We start from the raw sequence: 17,018 nt of genomic DNA, 5'->3' as shown, positions 1-17,018 counted from the left end.
AACTGGACTCCAAGTTCCTTTTATTATTTATTTATTTATTATTTTATTATTTTTTTGAGAAAGGATATCATTATGTTATCCAGGCTAGTCTTGAACTCCTGGCTTCAGCCTCTCAAGTAGCTGGGATTGCAGCTCACAGTGTGAGCCACTGTATCTGGTTGGACCTCAAATTTCATGTAAGATATTTGCCAACGTGAGTAATCAAACTTCCACATTTTATTGTTCTTTAGATAAAGTTCTATACCTGTTCCTCAATATGGTAAGCCTTCTTGTTACAGAAAATAATGATGTTTTCGAGTTTTGCTAAGGAAGCCTCTCACTCTCACATTTTTATTTGAATTATTGGAATTAATGTTTGATTACCTGAATCTCCCATTTTCTGTTTTCACAGTACCAGTGCTGTCCACGAAGAACTATCTAGTTTCTCAATTAATACACTTAAAATTATATTAAAACATTAAAAGTTAAATTAAAATAAATAAAAATATAAATATAAATATAAAATATATATAAATATAAAATAAATAAATATAAATATAAAATTATATGAAAAAATTTAAAGTATAGAGCCATACTTGTCAAAGGCCAGAGATATTATACCAAAAATCCAATGCCATGCACCCCTTTCCAACTGTAGTTTAGCCTAATTCATTGTAGGTGAAAGCCTTAACAATTGCAATCTCACAGCCTGCCAGTGACTATCAATTTTCCACCTACCATCAGAGATGAGGCCCTCACTCCAGCTGGCCACCAGATGTGCAAGTCCAGAACCTCATTCTTAAATCTGCTTCTCTGGGGTCCCTCCTTAGGTCAGTTCCCTAGAAGTGAGGCCCTAGACAGGGATTCAGGAATAAGTGATTTATTGAGTGCATTATCTTCAAGAAAATCCTGTAAGGAAATGAGGAAAGCAGACTAGCAGAGAGAAAAAGACTGAGCAAGAATGTAGGCTATCCTTGCTCTGATACATAGAGGAATGAGGGGTCTTTCTGAAGAGTAAATTACACCCCAGAGTTGTACCAACTCGAGGCTTACGGACAGTATTTGGTATCTTTTTATTAATCAGCAAATATCGTCGGTAAATTGTAGTGTTTATGGGCAAGTTGACTTCCTTCCACCGAGGCAGTTGTTTTGAGGTCACAGTTATAAGCTGCTAGCTGCAATACTCACAGCATGGTAATCTGGTAAAGGGGATATGAGTGGAGCACCAAGATTTTCTACCACATGTGTGGAGTGTAGTTAAGAAGCACAAGCGTTCATAATCTGTGACAGCTGAAAAATTAAGACATGAATTATGTCATAAAAGGTCATTAACAAAATTTTGAACATTTTCTTGTAAGACGTTTTATTACCTATTATGACAGTTTTTGACTTTATTATTTTCTTAAGGCCCACTACACGTTATGAACTTACACAGAGCTACAAAAGAAACATAAGCCATAATGCTACTCTGATCAGCTTTATGAGAGGTTGTCAACATTTCAAGACACCATGTAAATTCCGAGATAACTTTTATTATAGTATCTTGAATATATATAGCATACTATTGAATGCCAAGGAACACAAAAATCAACAAAATATTATTTTTTAAGAAAACATCTCAATTACTCAGAAGTAAACACTTAAAAACATTTTTGGATATTTTTAAATCAGTAAAACTGTATAAATATTTCTGTTTTTTAAAGATTCAATTTGAATTCTTTAGTTTAATCTATCATCACAATAATTACAGAAAGGGAAAAGTGAGACTGGATTTTTTTGGTTATGATCCAGTTATAGATTTGGGAAGGAATGGCAATCTTTGCAGTTTTAGTCTAAACAAATAATGATCACATCACTAATATACAATGTCACTTTCCCTTATTATAGGAGTTAGTGTTGAGTTTTTTTCAGCTAAACTTACTCAGCAGTGGCTAGCCACAAATCTTGAGTGTTGGACAGTATTTTTTTTTTCCATTTGATTGTCTTTGGATGAGGGAGAGGCCAACCAGATTTCACTTAGGAATTTATTTTTGATCAAGAGCTAGACTCATAACAAACATTATATATATATATACACACACACACACACACATACACACACATATATATATATAATATATATATTTATTTACTTACTACCAATTTTATTAGTCAGCAAATATATTACTGATTTTTCTTGGAGCACATCATGTGACAAAGCATATCATGTTCTGAAAAGCATTTTTGGGAGAAGCTGTTTTAAGGCAAATTCTATAAACACTTGTAAAAGATTGCTCTAACTTTATAGACAATAGCCTCAAATAACTTGGAGATATAGCTTTGATATACGACGTGTGTCAATCAGAATCTGATCAGGGGACCACACAGTAATCTGAACAGGAAAATTTTTAATTAAACTTTTAAACTATAGTGGGGATTAGAATAATGAGGGATAGGTTGGTGTGTATATATATATGTATAGCAATAAAGTGGCCAATATTACACATGGTGAAGATTAGGAGTAGAAAACATGAACTGAAAGCTCTATTTATTCCCTAGCTAGTCATCATTTAGAGATCTATTTATTTTAAATCATACCAAGATTATATACACCCAAAATGAGTAGTAACGCACTTATGTAAAAGTGGGAAACCCTTCCTACAGCCAATTTTCATGGCACTTTCAAAAGAAGAGCCTAAGGAATAGCACAAAATAGCACAAAAACACATTCTCCATGCTCTTCAAATGCTTTTATCCTTTCTTTAAATCAATAGAGCTATTTATTATGCTGATATCCTTAAGAAATCATTTTCCAAAGTTTATTTCTCAACATAACATTTCACAAGTTGCAAGAGTTATTTTTGTTCAGTGAACTGTTTTCAAGGTCAAAAAGGTTCAGGAAATGCTGGCTTAAACAAAATTAAGTGCATTATATTAACTATAGAACCTCTAGGAAAGTTTAATATTATCATAAGCCCTATGAATCTCTAATTGAAAAAAAATAAAATAAGCTATTGGACCATGGAATCGATTTTTTCCTGGAGCACATCAGGTGACAAAGCACATCATGTTCTGAAAAGCATTTTTGAGAGGAGCTGTTTTAAGGCAAATTCTACAAATATTTGTAAAAGATTGGTCTAACTTTATAGACAATAGCCTCAAATAACTTGGAGATATAGCTTTGATATACGACGTGTGTCAAACAGAGTCTGATCGGGGGACCACACAGTGATTTGAACAGGAACATTTTTAATTAAACTTTTAAAATATAGTGGGGATTAGAATAATGAGGGATAGGGTGGTAAAACATAAAGAGAACTCTGAAAATCAAGGAAATAGCAGTTACAAGGATCAGCCACTGCCCGTACACTGAGAAAGAGCATGTGTGGAAGAAGATCCCCTGCCTTCCATTCTACCAGGATGGAAAGCTATACCTTGTTAGAAAGGGCAAGGCCATTTACCACTGAATGGTAACCAAGTCACTAGATGAGGCATTAGTGGAACTTGCTGGAAATCTTTCCTCTGAAACTTGCTGGAAATTCATTCTCTAGGGTGCAGAAGAAAGCTGATCACAAAAAAGGTGTTTTATGGAAAAGTATTATAAAACAGCCTAAGAGGTTTCTGGGAGACGCTGCTGGCTGCTGAGTACTGCTGGGTGCCATGCACTGCAGGAAATGAACTGAAGAAGTTGTACAAGCACAGAAGGAGCCTGATATTGGAAAAGCTGTCTGTGCTGCAAAAGCTGCACACTGGAGAAACTGACAAGCCATCCACATCATTATTGCTAAGTGCTGGAGAGGCCAAATGTGCTACATTTACCTGCTAAGTAAGCGCAACTGAACCAGGAAGAGAAGCAAAGGCCTTTTCTCCAGCAATGCCTTTCTAGCACCAGCTATTGGCAAAGCTTACTGCCAGCTGACAAAAGAAAAACAAATTTAAAGTGTCAGATCCATTTTTGCAGAGTAGACAAGGAAGAATAGATTTCATGGGGAGAGGCATATTCATAATTGTCACATAACATTATCAATATTTAGAAGAAAATACATTTTTATGTTCTTTTGTTACTATTTTCTATTTACTGTCATTGTACTTCTATAGATACTAGGACTTGACACTTCCTCACCCAGAGAATTTTTTTTTATGAATAATAACATTTATTTATTTTTAATAATTAGAAATAAATAAGAATATTTAAAGTGTTGCTTCTAGATCCAAGGTAAACCTGATATGAGTGATTTTGACTTCTAACTTCAGAATATCAATTTGGCTGCCATTAACAGTAAGCTATTAGGTTGATGCAAAAGTAATTGCAGTTTTTGATATGACTTTCAACAGCAAAACCCACGATTAATTTTGCACCAGCCTATTAGTAGCAGTCACATAAACAAATCAATGCTGATTTTTCTCATATGATAAAATGCCTAAGGTATGCAACTGGAAGTAATAGTTTGGTGGTTCATCCACATCAGAGCAGCCATATCGGTGATTTCCTTGGCCTTTTAATCAGAACATGGCTCCAGGAATCAATTCTATAAATGAGGTAGAAAGAAGAAATAATGTATTACAGCAGATAGGTCTGACTCTTTTAAAAGGAAAGTAAAAATATTTTGTAGAAGGCCACAGTGGACTCATCAGCCAGAACTATGTCATACAGACACTTGTAGCCAGGATCCTGGCTGGGAAAGCAATTTACAAGCTACATCAGTCTCTACAATGGAGGCTACAGGGAGAAGGGGTTTTGGGATTTTTGTTCAGTGAGTCAGTGAGTTGCATCTTCTTCACAATAACTTCTTGAGGGTTTAAATGTATTGTTGAAACAACTTAGCAGTAATTTACCGGACACAGAAGAAATGCAACAGAGGAGTTTGTTAAGTACACTAATAGCTTCTCTTCCCTTCTCTTCAAGATGCCCATGTCCTAGTCTTTGGAACCTGTGATTATGTTAGGTGGCATGGCAAAGGGGAATAAAAATTGGAGATGAAATTAATTGCTACTCTATCGACTTTAAAATAGAGAGACTATCTTGGATTTTTCTAGCAGGTCCAGTGTAATCACAAGAAAATTCATCAGTAGAAGAGAGAGGCAGAGGAGGAAACTGGACGATGATGACGGATTTATGAAAGGATGTTGTTGGAGATGCGGTGTCACTGGTATTGAAGACGAGAAAGAGGACCATAGCCAAGGAATGCAGTTAGACTTTAGAAACTAGAAAATGCGAGGAAATACACTGTCCCCTAGTGATATTAGAATGAAATACACCTCTGTTGACATCTTGATTTTAGTTCAACGAGAACTATGTTGGACTTCCTCCCTCTAGAACTGTAAGATAACAAGGTCTTGTCATTTTGAAATCATTAAGTATGTGACAATTTGTTACAACAGCAATACAATAACAAAGTATGGAGAAACACAAGGTAGATACAACAATGGGATGGACTGAATGTTTTTAATCTCTCATCTACATATTAGACACTTCTTTGTGATGTTTCCCAGAAAAAAAAAATATTATATAGCAGACGTATTCAAAGTTCAGCTATAGCCAACTGAAATTCAGGAACTATATTAAGTCCATTAATATTTTTTATTTTTTATTGGAGAACCAAATTAAAGGTATGAGAATATCACTGAATAAATAAGACATAAAAGTCACATTTAATCCAAAGAAATATAAATATTTATTGTCTTTTTCTTGGTTTTTAAAAAACTCATTGTAACAATCTCCTACTAATTTTTAGCATGGAGATTGCTACATTCCAAGTATTTAAAGAAGAAAGAGGAATAATAATGATAATTTTTATAAGTTTTTTCCAGCTGTTTCAGCTTCTAAAAAACTGAAATTCAGTGGCAGATGTACTTACCATGCAACTGTATACATGATTTTATAAGCAAGTTCTTTTCCAGATGCTGAGTACCTTTAATGTTATAAATAAGAATAATATTTGCAGTCTCTGAGACCTTCTGAACTTTCATTATTAAAATTAATCAACTCACTCTTACTATAACTTCATATTGTGCTTGTTTTTTTCTTACATTGAGTAGGCCTGAAAGTAAATTTGTAAGAAAAATATTTTAAAATAAAAATAAATACAACTCTCCCATTCAGGAGCACTATACATCTTAAGAAAACCTTTTAAAAATAGAGCATTTATCACCATAGACTAGGTTTAACTAGGTTTTGTCATTTTTCCTTTCACAGAATATGTATCTTCTGCTTTCCCAAATTAGTTCATTCTTCATGTAGTATAGATCATTCTTAGACTTTAGATACATTCTAACATTAGTTAAGTTCCCCGCTCTACTTTTTATTTTCAGGTGCATTTTGGCAGGTCATATGCCTCTCCAAATATACGTTTTCTCATTTATAAAATTCGTATTACATCACATAACGTGTAGGATCTGGAGTTTTTGCACAGCAGGACCTTAATTGTAGTACTTATTAAGAATATTTGTGTTTACAGGCAAAACAAAAAAAAAATACTGCCAATTGGTGGTTTAATACATACACATTCTGTAATGAAATATTTATTTCTAACAGAATGCTTTCAATATACAAACAATTAACTTAGGGAATGTATATTTTAATTTATAAGGGTCTCTTTTTATTTAGATGAATGAAGAAATGGTGAAGGGTAAGTATAGACTTTATTGAATTTCCAGATTACCCGACTTAGTGGCTGAAATATATAGTACATACACTTCAGAGTACACAGTTGAAAACTGAATTCAAAGAAAAGTTTTCTTAGCTAACATGGAAAGATAAAAAGGTAAGGCAAAGATGGAAACAAAGATGCAAATTTAGAATATGTGCGCTTTGGTTTACACACACACACACACACACACTCTCTGTTACAGAAATGTGTAACCGAATTAAACTAAATCAAACAAAACCACTTTTCTGACTGCATGGTCATTGGCTTTGGACTTCTACATTCTTATCAAGGACACTGGACGATGGGATCAAGTTCAATTCCACATATATTTTTAATATATGGCTATGATTCTTTAAAAAACAGTATACTACTATTACTATTAATAATAATTATAATTATAATAGTGGTTCCCTATATTTTTGCATGATTGCAACATACCTAGCTATGTGGTTTAGATTTATTATTAACTCATTTAAATTTCAAAACAATACCACTTAGGTACATACCTTTTTTGTTTATTCGTTTCGAGACAGAGTCTCACTCTGTTGCCCCCTACCCTGGAGTAGAGTGGTGCGATCTCGGCTCACTGCAATCTCAGCGTCCCAGACTCAAGTGATTCTCATGTCTCGGCTTCCTTAGTAGCTGGGACTACAGACATGTGCCACTGCACTGGCTAATTTTTCTATTTTTAGTAGCGTAGGGGTTTCTCCATGTTGGTCAGGCTGGTCTTGAACCCCTGACCTCAAATGATACGCCTGCCTCAGACTCTCAAAGTGCTGGGATGAGCCACTGTGCCTGGCCTGGTGTATAACATTATTATCATCCCCATTACACAGGAAGAAAGTGGCTTGATGAGGAAAATAATTTGCTTACCACAACATAGTTAGTATAGTTAGTAGGAGAAGAGTTAAGATATAATAATGTATGTTAGCGCATAATTCATATTTATTATTCAATTATATGAATGGTTGGATTAGGGGACAACGTGAGTGAAGTATTAAGTGCAAAGCGTTTACGCATTTTAGCTCTAATATCTTATATAACCCCTCATGTAATTAATGACATGTGAGCTGAAATTTATATGAACACAGTTTCTAAAAGTCTGGTAATATTTCTATTACAAAAGAAATGTCCTAATCAATTTTATAATTCTGTCACAGAGAACCAGCATAAACTGATTTCCACCACATATGTTATATAATCATGGAACTATGCCAAGATAATTAAAAATGTTTATTTTCTTACGTCACTCCTAAAGTCTCTCAAAGAAATATGGGTGGTAAAGGGTTTATGTCCAAGGATGCCCACTGCAGCATTATTTACAGTGGTGAAAACATTCCTGGTACATTTTTAAGAGAAAATGAGAAGTTTTAAAACAATTTATGCGGCACAATCCCAGTGAAGTACAAGAGATCACATCTGTGAATGTTAAAAAAGAAGTGCAAATATATTTACACCAAAACATGTTTTTAAATTATACTTTAAGTTCTAGGGTACATGTGCACAACGTGCAGACTCATTACATAGGTATACATGTACCATGCTGGACGGCTGCACTCTTCAACCCGTCATTTACATTAGGTATTTATCACCGTGCTATCCCTTCCCCCTCCCCCTACCCTACGACAGGCCCCGGTGTGTGATGTTCCCCACCCTGTATTTATACCAAAATCTTAATATTGGTTCTTTTAGGTTTCGAGATAGCCTTCATTTTCCCTTGGAAAAAAATGTTATTTTGAAAGTTAATTTTCATGAGTACTTGATTTGTAAAGAAGGCTTTTCATGCATCAACTTTTTCCTTCTATTCTGATTTGCTTACAGAATTTTCATCTATTTATGATGTTTATAAGATGAGCTTCCTAGAAGAGTTATGTATATGCCAAAATAGAGGTTTACTGCAAATTTTTTCATAGAGTGCGACATTCATGTGAGCCTTACAAATGGTGAAATGAGTTTGCAACAATCAAACTATATTCTTCTTAATATTGTTGTTAATAGTCCATATAACTAAAATTATAGTTTAAGTAAGTAGATGCTTCTCAGAGATATTTGACCATAAAATGTTCCCTCGAAAATTTTTCATGTCATCATTTTCCAGGGAATGTAAAATATGATGTTGCTGAGATCCTTAGTACATGTTTATTAAAGATATGTTGATATTTAAAATTTATTTTTATGTAAGTTTATGGCAATTAGGTGTCATTATTAAAATGTTAGTAATTACCATAGAATTTTTGCTTATCAATGAATGACATTTTAATGATAATTATTAGATGCTTGTATTCTCAAATTTCCTTTTGCTCTCAACTTTTGCTTTGTTTTCTGCAGACATACATATAAATATTTGTGTGATCCCACTTTGTCCTAGAAATAAAGTATTGGAAATATTTTATGGAACCCACTGAGTAAAATAAATTGTTAAATAAGTGATTTACTTCACAACATTTTATAATAATCTGTGAAATAAACGGTGTTGTGGGGTGTGTTTTACAACACACCTACTTCATGCATCCACATATGTTTATGAGTGGCTGGCTGATCTTACTCTTATGCTGAGGCTGGTATTGTAATTATTTAAAATGGGCTTTCATTGGAGTGAAAACAAGAATATAAAAGGGAAAAACTATTTCCTGACATGGAATCACCAAATTAAAGCCATAGACTTCTGCTCCATGCATGCCAAATTTTATATCCCGATGTGTTGGGTTAATACTGAGTGATTTTCCTTATGAGGTCAAATCTCTAAGGGAAACTTCCACAATTAAAGAAAAAAGGCTTTCCTGAGTAACACCCATTTAAAAAAGTAAAGTCTTCCATACCCTTCTGATTTGAAACTTTTTTATTTCCAGCATTTGAACTGAATATGTGTAATTCTAAATTGAACGCTATTTGTATTTAGTATCTTTTTAAAAAATCTGTATATACTTGCAGAAAATGATGTGCCATTTACATATAATGAATATTCATTTTTAGTATCTCACTTCACTTTTACAGAGAAAAAAAAAATCTAGTTTTACTATTAACCTAATGTGAACTCTTCTCTACAGAACACCTTTTTATTTGTTTTTACTTGGTTTGAGAAAAATATTCAAATTTGAAATAAAACAGGTGGATGATCTTTCCTTCTTTCAAGTCATAGCTTTTTAGGTTTTAATAGGTTCATTCAAAGCTTATTTCATTATAAAGGAGGAAGCACCTATGCTTGACTTTAGTATTTAATATTTAATTAGAGCCCTGACAACTAAAATATTGACCGTTACATGCAAGCTTTTAGATTTTTGTCTGGCCGAAAAGATAACCCCAAATGTTACAGATTTATGGCCTTTTAGACATTTACCAGGTTGTATCTATTAGCAAATGTATTTCATTCAATTCTGTTGACTGACTACATGAACTCTTGGTTTTCAAATTCTCTTTTTAATTAAACTTTTCATCTTATTGGTTATTTCATGAATTATTAAACTGAACAGAAGCTTTGACAAGTATTCGTTTTAGTCATATAAAATGATATTTTAACTATTATAATGTGTATTTTAACAGCTTTTTACTTATTAATTTTTCAAAAGTTAACCCATTATTGAGTTTTTTCCTAGCTCCTAGCATTCCACGTTTTGATAACACTATCTATCTTTATGAGTGGTGACTATAAAGTAAGACTCTTTATAAAACTGAATCTACCAGGACTGGAGAGCAAAAATTCTGTCAGAACTATTTGTCAATCACTCAGTTCTTAGTTATAATTATAGATTATTTTTAACTCACATCACAACTTGAACATCCCTCTCATTTAATATGTTCATTTGTGAATGATTTTGCTTACTACCAAAAATCAAAACAAAATTTCAAGTATAAAAGAAAGCTTTGTCAAGTAATACATTTCTAACTTTATTTTTTCTCTTACCCAACAAAGCGCCAAAAAAAAATTCAACTAAAATTCAAATTTAAATTACTGAGAATAGACCACTTGTTAACCCTAAGGAAGGTGGCAAAAACTTACACATTTTCCTTAGAAGCACATATGATCTTTGAGTTTTTGAAATTTACTCTGTCAGATGGGTGTGGGAAGGAATCCCTGTCCTTAATAGCATTATTTTCTTCTGTCATTTCCAGTAATAGCTTTATGATTCTTGGCTTCTATTCTGATTTTTTTTTTTATTGCAATTCCTTGCTAGCTGATGCCCGGGTTGCTGAAGTCCTTTCTAACTTCGTCCTTAGATTTGCCACTACATCATTTTATTTTCCTCAAGCATATTCCTCATTAAAGTGGGCAGATATATTTCACTTCTACTTTTATTAAATTTTTATTAGGTTGCAAAGAAGAGATACACTTTGTAGTGGCTTGGGTAAAAATATATTTGTATTTTATTCACTTATTGTAGCCCCTTATGAGGTAGCCCATTTGTTTAGGGAAAGTAGGCATAATACTGTATTTTCCTTAAAAGCTGGCAAATTTCATGTGGATCCGCCAAAAGAAATAGAGTATAGTAGTTCAGAATTTATTTTTTTATTATTTTTATTTTTGAGATGGAGTCTTGCTCTGTCGCCCAGACTGGAGTGCAGGGTGCGATCTCGGCTCACTGCAACCTCCACCTCCCGTGTTCAAGCGATTCTCCTGCCTCCGCCTCCTGAGTAGCTGGGATTACAGGTACTTGCCACCACGCCAGGCTAATTTTTGTATTTTCAGTAGAGATGGGTTTTCATCATTTTGGTCAGGCTGGTCTCGAACTCCTGCCCTCGTGATCTGTCCATCTCAGCCTCCCAAAGTGCTAGGATTACAGGCATGAGCCACCACGCCCAGCCTATAGTTAAGAATTTTTAAGATGTATGAACTTGAATCAATACTAAGAACTGAAGGTGTGAAAGCACAAGCATGGAACATCCCTGGCTAAGCTTAGACTGAGGAATAAGTTAATTCTTTGTCAAAGAAGGAGATGGCCTTTACAGAGCTCTTGGTTAGCTTGGCCTCATCTCAGCAATGGGGCAACATAGGATGTCAGTTTCAATTCAGTCTCGAAGGAGCAGGTTATAGGAGAATCATTCAAAACTAAGAGTCTCCTTCTTGGGTCTAAGCTCAAACTAAATCCCTTTTCAGACTGCTGGCCTTTAGGTTCTTTGATAGTTCTAGAGTAGAATGAAATCAAAAGGAAAATAGATTTTCTTCTAACAAAGCATGTGCAAGCTCAAATGATTAGCTGAAAACAAATTGCACTCTGTAATTCACAAAGATGAACATGTCTAAAATAAAGTCTCATGCTCTGAAGACAGCTCTAAGGGTTTAAATTTCTAGTAATAGATATTGCACAATTGGCCAAGGTTTTAAGTAAACAATAGGTACTTTTACACATGACTTCTTCTTTTTTTGGGGGGGGGGGGCTAAAACTCAATTAGTATTTTAAGGTCACACTTAATTTTTGTGACTGTATTCATTTTTAAATCTATATTTCATCAAAAATTCTCCTAAAGTTCCCATGTGTATTTTATGTTTATTTTGTGTAGTATGGGGCTTAATATAGTAGGATGAGGAGGGGGAAAAACAAACAAAAAAAAAAAACAAGAGAAAAGGAGAGTTAAAGGGGAGAGAATGTGAGTATAAAGGAAGAAAATTTGGGTATCTTAGGGATCATCTCCTAACCTAGAATTTATTATTTATGTCTCAAGTATTAGTTTTTTCATATTTAGATGCCACCATTATTTTCTCTTCTAATTTACTTCTGGTCCTTCCTTTTTTTTTCTCTCCCCCATCTAAATATAATAGTCCAGAACTGTCCAAAATTTAGTATCATAGTCTTAACTGAAAATCACTACTTCAGACTAATCTAAATTCATTTGTAATTAGCATTTAAGTGGGGGAAAGGGGGCTTTCTTTCTTTTTTGTAGAAATACTTTCCTTGAATTTGTTGGTGCAATCTAAACGTAAAGAATCTACATGGAAAATTCTTGACTAGTGAGATAATAGAACAGAGTTTCAAAAGGTTTGAGGAATTATTTATAAGCGGTTGAAGTCTTATATATAATTAAAGATTCAAATAAAATTTTCAGTAGTGAATAGGTGAATAGATTTAGAAACTATGGGCAATGGAAGATTGTGTGATTTTGCAAATTTATTTTAGTTCTTTAAAGCTCAGATTCCTTATCTTCAAAAATGGAAAAAGTAAGGCAAATTTGACGGATTTGGGGGATCAATCAAGACACTCACATATAAAGGAGGATTATTCTGTATGAATTATTTTGCGCAAATCTGGTTTCCTTTAAGATTTCCCCCCCAGGTAGTCTTATCCTTCTTTTGTCTTCTTCTCAGAACAGTGGAACAATGCCTAATCTCAATTTGCAAAGATAGTGTGTAGTGAATAAGTATGTTACCTGATTGGAAGGGGGCAACCAGTTGGAATAAACAATGAAGAAACATTTTATGGGCAAGCTTGGTTTGTAGAGTTCAAGGATCTTGGCTTGAACTCTGCTGAGGGGAATGGCTCTAAGTTTTGGAAGTACTTTATCAGGCATCAACCACTCTGGCTCTGGATTGCCAAAACATGGAGGTTAAAAGGGAAACCAAAGTTAAGATGTGTATATATAAGGAAAAAATCACTCAATTATAACTGGCAACTGGTGTCTCTATAATCTGAACTACTAGAAAAAAGCAGTCTTAAATGCCACTTTCTGAAGGAAGATTTGTTGTGTCACTGTGTCTTTAGATAAGGCATGTGGCTATTTTTCTATGGATGAGTGCCCTTATGTATAGCAGGTGCCTGGCCTAAATAAAAGAATAAGGCTTTATCATGCAGTAAGCATGCAAGTGTGGCTGAAGCAAAGATTCGAAATAAACACACCTTTATATTTCTATCTCTAAGGCCATAAGGAGGCAGAACAGCTATTTGCTGTATTTTATTTTTGTATTTCAATTATATGAGTGGAAAATGCTAGTTGTAGGCCTAAAAGAATGACAGTAGATTGGTTGCTACTAATTTGAAATTCTCTAGACTAAAACTATAGAGAGATCAATCTTGAACTGAGATGGTAGCATAATCAGTCATTTATTTAGTGAGTACTAATTGAGCAATAACTCTGTGCCATGCATTTTTCTAGGCACTTGGATAAATCAGTATGCATTGAAAAGAAGAAAGAAGAAGGAGGAGAAGGAGAAGGAAAAGGAGAAGAAGAAGGAGGCTTCCAGAATTGCAGAGTCAATGAAAAGAACCTTCGGCCTGACTGAGACACATGTCACTTTCACTTACATCTCCTTAGCAAAGCAAGTCATATGATTGTGTTTAAGTTTAATAGGTTAGGGATGTCTAATTCTCTGATCAGGACAATCACCCAATATTTTGATGTTCACATTTCTGGGTTCTCTCATACTTCAATATTGAACTCTGCCATTTCGGAAATACGATCAACATTTTATCATTTTTTCCCCATATATTTTATTGTAGTAGGGAAAACACACCCTATTTCCTTTTGTGTCACTTTTTGACCAAAAATAAATGCACCGTGCTCTGAAACTTGACTATAGATACTTTTAATTTCTGTCACTCTTACTTTTAGGCTTTCTTGTAGAGACTTGACACAAATAACTTTAGAATTTTGTTTTCTGCCATGCAATCTATTTGGGACTGACAATTTAATTTGGAAATTCAAGATTTACAGGAGAAACGTTGTATGATTAGAGTAAACACTCTGGCTTTTATCTCAAGCTAAAATTAACATTTAGAAAATCTATTATCTTCTTTGTAGAATATCTTCCATAGCTTCCTTTTGCACCATTTTTCGTGTTACTAGTTGAAGTTAATAGAAGCTAATATTCAATTGTAGCAAAATACTCAACCTGAAACAATCAGAATATATTAGAGTAGCATAATAAATAAAAATTTAAAAAGTATCAACAGCTCTTTGAAGAGAGAAACTCACTTGCATTAGACTGCAGTATGTTTGGAAAACAGTAAAACACATTACGTTTTAACATAATTATTAGAAACAAGTAGGGAAAGTTAGACCCTTATTTCATCTCAATTTTGAAAATTTTTAAATTGCTTTGAAATACAGTTATCTTCACAAAAACTTCAGAATTTATCACGACGGAAAAGAAGTGGAAAATCTCAGAAAATTCATCCCTATATAAGTGACAGCATAGCACCATTTGAAAAGACTCACATGAAGGATTTATTCTGAAGAATATGTGTATCTCTTTTGTGTACTATGATAGTGTCATTCATCCAACACAAAGCTACCAATTTTCTACCATCTTTGTGAAGTAGATAAATGACTGTCTAAGATCAAACAGTTTGAAATTCAAGCCTCTATTTCTAACTCTGAAATGCTAGTATAGGAACTTGCCAGAATGTTTTTTGCTTTTTCTTTTCTTTTACGTATTTATTTATTTTTGAGACAGGGCCTCACTCTGTCGCCAAGACTGGAGTGCAATGGCATGTCATAGCTCACTGCCACCTCTAACTTACGGCCTCAAGTGATCCTTCCGCCTTAGCCTCCCAAAGTGTCTTCTTTATCTTTAAATATGCTTGCAGTGGTATTGCAGAGAGGAAATGTGCCAATATCCCCTCAAGAATATTTTTTGGAGACAGGAAATATGAAACACCACATAAATATCAACTAAATAGAAACAGTTTTGAGGTGTAAATCTAGCAAAAACACAGCATTTGAAGCTTATTTTAAAATGTCACCTGAAGCTTACTTTTAAGCAATGAAGTTTAAAAATATTTTGCTGTTTTCTCCCTGATTTTTCTATGTTTAAAAATCCTCTGTAAATTAAAAAAAAACTTCCACTGTACAAATTGAAGGGATCTTATGTAAATTATTTGCTAAATGTATTTTATCATGTATGAAATTGTAAGGAAATGTTTCATCACAGGAAATCTGGATTTTTCTGAAAAATGAAGTTTGAAGCCTTTTAAGTAGAAGATTTTTTTTTTATGACACATCTTAGATTTCAATAAAAAGAAATGATAATTTTCATTATCAGTTGCCAAAGGAACCATGAGCAAAGACTGCATAAATCAGGCTTAAATAAATCTGGCTTAAGTAAAGCCCTATAAGATCAGGGATGAATAAAAAACCATTTGTTTAAAATTATTTCTCTGTGTTCGGTATTGTGTTATATCATCCCTTTTGTTATACACTCTTGATGCATTTATCAGAAAAATTATCCACTAGTATTAAGAAAGAAACACTATGATTCATAACCCATTTCAAGGGGAGGCTTCCAATTTAAGGAGTATGAAAGAAAAGAAGACCCTATCTTTAAGAAACTCATTTTCAAATTGAGGAATCATAGATTTTTTACATTGGCCAGAAAAATAAAATTTCCATTTTCTTATTTAAATCTAGAGTAGGCGTCATTATGAGAATTAGTCATATAACTTCTTGAACATTTCCATTAATGCTCAGCTCTATATTTGATGAAGAAGCTTATCTCTCTGCTACACACTCAAATTCCTTGAAAGTGGATGTTTTATATTGAGCCAAAATATGTTTTAGTATTATGTTTGCTCTTTTGAACCTAATTTTATCTTCAGGAATAGCATAAAACTAGTCTTTTTGCAATTTTTTAGAACCATAAAAAATTGTTGTTTTTCCATTGTCTACCCCAATAATAGTATAACCCACAACTGGCCAGATGGACTTGTTAGTCATCAATTCCTTCAATCACCATTATTATATTATATTAAGTTTTTTAAAAGAATTATTCTGGATGTCTTTTCATAATCCTTTTTTTAGATATGAGATCCAACATTAGATAAGTTTCTCGAATGCCTGCAGAGCACAGCATATTTATGTATATTTTCATTGTACTCTTATTTCATATTAAGTGACTGAATAAGCACCCAAATATTTTTCATTGAAATCACTGTATCAGTACCATGCTACCCATGCAGTTGATTTTGAAGCCTGATAATGTAATATTTCATGGTTGTACTAAACTTGTTGTTGTTGACTTCAATGAGGTGACTGCACACATTCTCAAACCTATCATTTGTTCTATATCCTGTTCATCTTGATTTTCTTCTTTTTTCTGGACATTTAATACTCTTTTATTCACAAGTTAATAAAATTAAGAGTCTGGACCGTAAAATGAGAACTACTGGTTTATATTAATAATGGTTTAAATAGATCATATTCAGTTTATTTTAAGTATATTATGGTGTTCAAAAGATAAAGGTGGCCCCTTTAACTGTCTCTACTTGTCTTGGACTGGGCTGCTAAAAGCTAACAGCTGTCACAAGGGTAAGTTCTAATATCGATAAGAGACATTAACCAGAGAGTTGATTGCTTCTCTGTTGAGTGAGAACAGATTGTGTAGAGATGGGTAACACCAAAGACAAGTTGAGCTTAGACAGACTTGATAATCCTATCCAAAGTGATGGCCCACCATGCTGAGGTACTTCTCTGGTGATTCAGAGG

General features: G+C 33.6%; 1 long non-coding RNA gene across 1 annotated transcript in view; it reads left to right on the top strand.

Annotated features, from left to right (window-relative positions):
• Positions 1-16,689, top strand: part of LOC114671068 (uncharacterized) — a 41,851-nt gene extending 25,162 nt beyond the window's left edge. Inside the window, exon 2 of the long non-coding RNA XR_003720969.2 lies at positions 13,692-16,689. This is a non-coding gene — a long non-coding RNA (uncharacterized LOC114671068). The remainder of the gene's footprint in view (positions 1-13,691) is intronic.
• Positions 16,690-17,018: the final 329 nt, after the last annotated feature.

Source organism: Macaca mulatta, chromosome 11, assembly GCF_049350105.2.
Source record: "Macaca mulatta isolate MMU2019108-1 chromosome 11, T2T-MMU8v2.0, whole genome shotgun sequence".
NCBI lineage: Eukaryota > Metazoa > Chordata > Mammalia > Primates > Cercopithecidae > Macaca > Macaca mulatta.
This window is presented reverse-complemented; position numbering and strand designations above follow the sequence as displayed.